Here is an 8,736-nt window from a genome sequence, read left to right on the forward strand (position 1 = left end):
CAAAGCGAAAAATTCATGGTTTAGTTGAATGGGACGACAATTTTTCGATTTACTGAAAATGTTGGTTTAACAAGGTTCAAGTTGTAGATATACCGCTGTATCTGTAATCTGTTAGTAAAGCTCCAGTTCCACTAACTAAGACGTCCTTCGAAAATGAAGATGCAAATCTTGTTAATTAGTCGAGTCTGCAATACTTGCGTTTGCTACAAATACCCTTAACGTATTTTGTGACGTAATTAGTTGTGTTTTATTTGTTCCTCTAGAATTTTTTCTAAACATCTTGTTACCTAAATTTTTTTCTGAAATTTAATGCATCTGCTAAATCTGCTATTTGTGTTAGACAATTGAAAAGTCTCTACTGATATTATAAATGTGAATGAATTTGTTATAATGAACCTTAACTCATTGTAATAGAGGCTTTATTCGTTTGTTATATATATCACTTAAGTCTATGTTCATTGAATATAAAGTTTAAATTGTATGAGAAAACTTTGATCAGTGCCACCAGTTTAATTTCCATGTAGCGGTGCCCCACGTGTGTTCATAATTTTAGGTTAAACGTTGACATGTTTGTGGTTAGAAAGGCTTGTTGTCTTAAATGTAGGTTACTGTTTATGTATTATTTGAATTTAAAAATATATTAATTGAATTTTATATTAAATCCAACATTCTTTAGTAAATTATTTCATACCATATAAACTTGTCAAAGACTTTTGAATCGTATAGAATAACTAGCTGTCGCCCGCGACTCCGTCCGCGTGGGATTAAAAATAGATGTTGGCCGATTATCAGACCTACTTATTGAGTATCACAAAATTTCATGAGAATCGATCAAGCCGTTTCGGAGGAGTATGGGAACGAAAATTGTGACACGAGAATTTTATATATAAGATGTAATTACTGTAATAAATCCGTAAAATTTAAAAATATTAAGACACAGTGGTTTTTTTGGAAATTTCTGATTTAATTTATTTATTAATTATATATATTTTATTAATTGTTAACAGAATATTAAACCTTAGGACCAACAAGTATGAGATATAAATTGTCTGCACTTTCATGTGAGTTGCTTTTTTAGAATGAACTTGTAAATCTTGTTAATTAACATGTCAAGATTTTCTTAACAGTATAAAGAGTTGAGAGGCATCTGCACGTTGCAATTTTAACAAGTTAAGTAATGTGAAGTAATTTTTTACTGGAATTATTTATTTGTATGTTTTTAAATTGTTATATCTATATCATTTATATATGTATAAGCTCCTTAATAAATTACTTGACTGAATAGTCTCAAAATTAACTAATAAATCTTGTTTAATTAGTACATTTAGGCTTTCGCTTCCTGACTGCCCGAGGCTTATATTTTCATTTTGTAGTACTTGGAGAAAAATTATTAATTTAACTAATTAAATTTGTCAACTTTGTTCAGTTGTAATAATAATAATTCTCGACGGTAACTTAAAACGTCGATCAAAATTGATGAAAAAATCAGTTACGTCGACAAACTCCTTTCAAATAAAAATAGCAAAAGTTTTCCATTGCACACACCATTTTTTTCGTAATTGCAATTTATTTGAAGATGAAATGAAGGGACGTATCTGGAATATTTATATTTATTATCATTTCAGACAAGTTAGCTATTTAACAAGCTTTAAGCGGCGATGTTAAGATAATTAATTAGTATCTTAGTTTGCTTATAACTTCAAACTTTATCAAAATACATGAATGTGTTTGGCATTTATTCATAGTTTTTAGTGTAGACATACAATTCAGTAAGGTAATATCAAATAAACTTTAATATAATGTATTTTTAAAACTACTTAATATTAAATAACTTTGTTGCTTCAAGATTTTTTCAACATACATGTTAAATATGTTAATTAATACTAGGCGTACTCTTTTCGCCAGGTCGTGCATAAAAATATACGGTCAGTTGTAAATTTTATCAATCTAGTTTTTCGCGAAGCTATTTTTTCTTTCAAATAATTTAAATAGTGAAATAATAAGCTCAATATTATCAGATTCAATTGAAATATATCGCAACAGATCAGTATCTCATAAATAAAGGAATGAATTAAATTTACGTCTACATCCAAACATTTTGAAAAATATCGAAGTTTTGTAAAATTTTATTTAAATTATATAAAATAAAATATTTTTAAGGGTTGCATAAAATGTAAAAGCTAATCCTGTTAATTAGTGGCTCGAGCTGCCCCAGTTTGTACGTGAAAAAATGCCTCCGCGTCCTTAACTGAAAAATGGCGAACATCAATTTTGTCCTTCTTTCCGGGCCTTCATGCCTTTATTATAATTTCTAAAAGAGAAATAAACTTTTTATCTTGTTAAATTAAAAACGAAGGATATTTAAAATTCCGCTTGTTGACTTGGGAGTTATTAAGGAGTTTTTTGAAATAAATAAATAGAACTGAACAAAAGAACTGGGTATTTATTTATTTACTAAAATACGGTAACAATGAACGCAAGATCATCGTTCTCATTAAGGAAAATGTAATAGTTCATACAAAGCTCAAATATTAAAAGAATATCCTTTAATAAAAGTTGCTCTGAACATTCAATTTTGATAATTTTCATCATTTAAACCTTGTTTGTCTGTTGGAGAACATTGGAGTCTAAGGTACGCGTCCATTGGGTTTTAGTTTGCTTTGTATGATTTTACATAATGCTGCGTCCATCTTCCGCGCCGCCCCCATCGCATTAAGACAAACCAAATTCGTTTAATCCGTGCATGCGGTGCATCCGGCGCGGGTCAATGGACTAGTACCTCTATAGGTAAACATCAGTAGGATATTTTTCGTAAATGCTACGCTCACCGAGAGGTTAATCAACCGGAGAGTAATTGTTGACTTTAAAGCAGCCAAACAACTACATACTCGGCCAACTCTAATTTATTTCTTTATCAACTGTGATCAAATTTCTTTTCAAATTTTTCATTTGTAGAAGATTAAATATATAATATTCAATAAAACATTGATATATGGACGTCTTGCACTAAATTAAATAAAATAATACTTCAATTTGGTAGTCAAACAGTTCAATTTGAGTATTTTAAAATTTGCCCCTGCCGGTTAAAAATAGCAAAGTATGAATCATGTGGAATAGATATTTTCGACGCTAATACTAGTGTGAAAGCTAACTAAAATAATAAAACTTAATTTTTATTAGTATAGCACGATCAATTCCATCGACCAAATTCTTAAATTTATGAAGGTTTTTGATAGACTAACCTTGACCTAAGACAAAATCATAATATGTATCATAGTAGGTATTTGTTAAAAGAATTATATTGCAGTAAAAAATTCAATATTTGAAATTCATGTTAACATTTGAAATGCAAAAACTCCGCAAAGAAGTATGCTAATCTCGTTAATTAGTACCGGCCGCCCCCGACCGTCAGCTCATATGTGAAAAATATGCCGTCCTCAGCCAAAATATGGAGGAATTCGTTTTATTTTTCTTTCCGAACCCTCTCCGGCTTTAATTACAATTTTAGAGCGATAATCTTTTAATTTTTATGTGGCAACGTTAAAACACGTAGCTTATATACATAAGAAATAAACATATTAAACTCGTATTACATTTTATACTAGCGATCACTCCCGATTTCATAAGGGTGGCAACATTTCTTTATATTTTTGGATGGATTTTTGTTAGACGGTATCTCCAGAACGGGTCAACGGGTCTCAATGAAATTTGGCTATGGATCTAGGACGTAGTTTGGAAGAAAACATAAGCTACTAATAAAGCTTTTTTTTTAATTCTGCGCGGTCGGACCTTCGGGCAACTGTTAGTTATTATACAAACCGAATGTTTAGATGGATGGATGTTTGTTTCAATATATCTTCAGAACGACTAAAGGAATCTCGCTGTAGCATAGATTTAGACCATAGTCTAAAAGCGAAAATCTGAAACACGTAAGCTACTTGTTATTTTTTCTAACAAACCATTTACTAACCTTCTTGGTATAGAGGCCACATAAAAATTCTAATAGGTTTTACATGAATTTCTGTCAAGTAATTAAATTGTGCGTTATTTTCATATACTTTTATTGCTTTTTGTAATATTCGATATAACATTTACGAAAATATTTTCATACTTACCCTCGTCACTATATTTTACCACACTGAAAATCAAATCAGCGTTAGTTTCGCGAAACAATTTGCCCGTCGACCTTAATATAGTTATTTCATATAAAATATAAATTTCATCCGCAACCCTCGTCTGAAATAAATGTTTGCTATTAAATATTGTAAAATACAACAAAGTACAAAATATACAAATATAAAAATACTCATTTTAATTCAAACACATTACATAATTTTAGTAATTTAACATTATTTTCCTTGAATGGTGAAAAAACAGTCAAAAATTATAATTAACTTTACCCGAAAAGTATTTCTTGCAAATTTTTGTTCCTTATTTCTTGGAAATTCTTAAAGATACGAGTTTATTAATTTCTTATACAAACTTTGCTATTAATAAATAAATAAATTTAACAATTTCTTATATTCTGTTAGGGAGCGTTATAAAGTTACAGCAAAGAAAATTAATTACTTATTTGAATTGATCAGAGTTTGCTCAATCAGATGTTTTATTAAGCAAAACGTTATATTAATAACTAGCTGACGCTCGTGACTCCGTCCGCGAGGAATTAAAAAACAAACTTAATAAGTAGCTTATATGTCCTTCCAGACTATGTTCTACATCCATGCCAAATTTCAGCGAGATTCATGCAGCCGTTACGGAGGTACCTACAAATAAAAATCCATCCGTCCATCTAAACATTCGAATTTATAATATTAATAAGATTTAGGCTGAATTATAATACTGGCCAGATGGTTACAAAAAATTAGCAACTGATTAATATATAAGTCCGACAAACTGTACCTCTATGTCTTTCTAAAGATCACATGAAAATTAATGAAAAACCTCTCTTCATAATCGCCAAAGGAATTTAAGCTGCAGGTAAGAACTAATATTAGTACATATAAATATCTATATGTAAAACACTACTCTCCTGTCAGTCAGGTTGTGTCACAGGTCAGGGTGTCGTGTTAAGCTCCTTGCAATGATATCGCAAATTCCAATACCCAATAACACAGGGATATTTCATAAAAAGTTCAATTTCGTTTCGAAGAATTTATCAGCAAATAAATCGGATAGCGTTCTCGGCCGCGAAGCTATTTCAATTTAACGTTCACGTGTGCTTGCCCATAAATTGTTCAGGTCCATGCGAATTTTCTACAAATATGAATTATTACGGTCATTAAAATTTTTGAAAACTACACTTTTCTACCTTAAATGAACAATTTTAATTAACTTGATTATATACTTCATTAACTTAACTATGTACATACGACTGTTAATATTTTGTACATTATGACTCTATCGATTATGAAGAAATTTAGTAGAAATGTAGTAAAAATGGCTTTAGGATTAATTAATTTACATGCCATTTAATATTTGATTATATTGTGTATTTTATGCACATTTATTAACCTGTAGCAGTAATACACTTTAATTAATGCAACATTTTATTATAGCGTTCTATAGAACATAATTGTTTAAATCGCCGTACGTCACCATTGTTAGCCATGGTTACGTCCATAACACTCAACCGCCAAAGCGAAGTGAAACCGAGGCGAAATTTAATTCGATTATAACATGAACATAACATGGTGTTGTATAGTATAGTATCGGATTATCTGTGGTTCCGAGGAACCTTCTACCAAAGAGGCTGACTACATCGAGTCTACTTAATAAAGAGCAAACTTTATAAGCAGTCTTCATATCTTACATGGGTTATTCGCTTCGCGTGCGATTCGTTTTTGTGTCTGTGTGCTTTAAGCGTTATTCTAGATCGACAAAGGTTACAACTAGTTAATGTTAACGATTTTATAGCGTGTTTCCGGGCAATAAGAATAAAAATAAATATGCAATGCGACATAAATTAATGATTTGGTATTGTATAATATGCATATATTTTATCTGAATAAAATATCTAAATTTAATATAAGGTCAAGTTTAATACGTAAGAAAACAAAATAGAAAAACGCTTTTTTAACGTTTTAGATTACAAAAACGTATGCTAATAAAACAGATAGTGAAACCGGAATCAATATTTTTTGTTGTATGTCTTTGTAATGATAAGAAATAAAACTAAGATTGGAAACACTTGAAAAACAAGTGAACAAAAAAGTTGTAAGACTCTGTTTAAACATCTATTTAAGTTGTCTGTTTTAATTTGTTAATTTATAAGTTACTGGGGAAAAATTTATAACGACATCATTTGCGACTTGGTGCTCGTAAAAAAATTGCAGAATTAATACAAACATAAACACAATGTTAATTTATCTTTGAATATTTTGAAAGTTTTTGTGGTATAATTTGCAATTATTTACAGCCTGAATATAATCGTGATATTCACATACCGATAAGAATCTTTTCTCAATTCGTGAATTTTAATAAAAATAATATACTTCATAATTATAAAGTTTGTTGAGTAAAATATCCGTAGATTGTCATTCAGCGATATAACTGATATACAGTTGGTCACCTTACGGAAATCGGAAAAATATGTCGAGTCACTTTTGATAAAAAAAAATGTAAATCATATATGTACATCTATACATTTAATATAATTGGTGTGTCTGAACGCTATAAAAAAAAACATTTTTTGTGAACATGATGTATTTCCATTGCTTATAACGAAACACCAATTTAAAAAAAATCTTCGTAAGGTCATATTTGTTTCAGGTAATCTCCGATTTTGACGGATTTTTGACGGGAAGGCAAGATGATGCATGCGGGCGGCATATTATGACAATTTATTATATAAAATCACTTTAATAAAAATAAATTTTTTTTTTTTTCAAATTGAGCAACATCTTCAGTCATTAATATCTAAATATATTTACAAATAAATAATTTTAATAAACATTTGGTTTTACTCAATAGGTAACTTGTAATCAACAAGATTTTCTGATTCGATCCATAATCGCTTAGCGAGTTCTAAATCTTGTGACAAAAGTGACGGTTTTTTTTCTCGACAATCACTAAAGTAGCGACCACTTATGTTTGCCACTTCAGGAGATACTGCTAAGTAAACACAAGTCTGCGACGCTTGCCACAGATCCTTGTTTAAAAAATTAACAAGTGTGTTAACTATTTCACGAATAACAGAATTTTTAATATTTTTATACACAGTAGTAGCAGTTACTCCAGGATGTAAACAATTAGCTGTAACGTTGATGCCTCTTAATCTTCGACTTAATTCCAGGGTCATTAGATTAAGAAATAGTTTACTGTTTGCGTACACCAAGTGGTCACTCCAATATCTTTCCATATTCAAATTCTCAAAATCCATTTCACCGTATTTATGCATTGACGATGAAACATTTATGATACGACTTGGTGCTGAAGATTTTAAAAGAGGTACTAATAGACAAGTTAATAAGAAAGGACCGAAGTAATTAACTTGCATTCCTTTATGAAGGCCATCTTCAGTTTTTCCACTTCCAAGGCCACCGGCTGCTGCGTTATTGATAAGAACATCTAAACGTTTTTCTGTATTGTATATATTCGAACAAAATCTTCGTACAGATTTCAATGAAGCAAGATCCAATTGTCTATGGTGTACGTTAGTGTTACCAGTCTGTTTTATTATTTCTTCTATGGCTTTAGCGGCGCGACGAACACTTCGACACGCGATAATCACTTTAGCGCCGCGCTCCGCTAGATTCTTAGCCGTTTCTAATCCTATGCCACTGCTACCTCCCGTTATGATGACAACCTTGCCGACCATGTGAGCATTCGACCGACAAATTCCACTCGTCAACTGTAAATACACTTTCACAATAATCACTATTAACACGAAGGAAATTAAAGGCAACCAGAAGAGCATTTTGCATATCTATTAAACACAACAGTTATATAAGACGGAAATCAACGCACAGGCCACTAACAACAATGTTTTTAGTTATATTTCTATGTATGCCCGAGCTAAGGTCACTCCGTTATATATACGATAAAGTCTATGATATAGTTATTCGAACGATGGACGTGCGTACTCGTAGATAATACACATCGATTTGGTTTTCTCTACATTTTTGTACGGCGAGTCGCAACGAAAGTGGACGTCTCGTGTTTTATTTATGAGCAGTAACGCGCGTGCGTACGCGCCGGCGACTGACTCGTGACGCTACGCTCTTGCGCAACTCAACATTGAAATTGTGTTGCTCTAAAAAAGTAGCCTTGAAGGTAAATTATTTAATACTGAATAGGAAGTTGATTTTAATTAGATATGCTAATTGTATGCTGACCTGTGCACAGCTAGTTTATGGTCAAGTTGACTTACTTGATTATACGTCGTTATTGTGAATGCATCGAACAAACCGATCAGAATATAACATAACGAATAGATTTAAGTCAAATCTCACTATTATTATAATAACTCGTATCTCCTAGAGATAAATAATGCATCACTTTCAACTAATTTAAAATTGCATAATTTGAGCAGATTTTTTAATTTAAATTAAATTTAATTTAATTTGACTTAATCAAAATATCACAACATGAACATGACCAAACATAATTGCAAATATAAACTACTTACGTTTGTAAATAGCAATTTGTAATGTCAAACAAACATTGCAGCAAATATACAGTTAGGCACGATTTATTTTATTGTTCTATTGAGTTCGTTAATATTCGATACATTTA

The 8,736-nt window shown here is 30.8% G+C and overlaps 1 pseudogene; it reads right to left on the minus strand.

Moving 5' to 3' along the window:
* Positions 1-6,678: 6,678 nt before the first annotated feature.
* On the minus strand, positions 6,679-8,236 carry LOC106120071 (retinol dehydrogenase 13 pseudogene; annotated as a pseudogene).
* Between the last annotated feature and the right edge of the window lie 500 nt (positions 8,237-8,736).

This window comes from Papilio xuthus, unplaced genomic scaffold (genome assembly GCF_000836235.2).
Source record: "Papilio xuthus unplaced genomic scaffold, Pxut_1.1 DF829129.1, whole genome shotgun sequence".
In the NCBI taxonomy this organism is placed as follows: domain Eukaryota; kingdom Metazoa; phylum Arthropoda; class Insecta; order Lepidoptera; family Papilionidae; genus Papilio; species Papilio xuthus.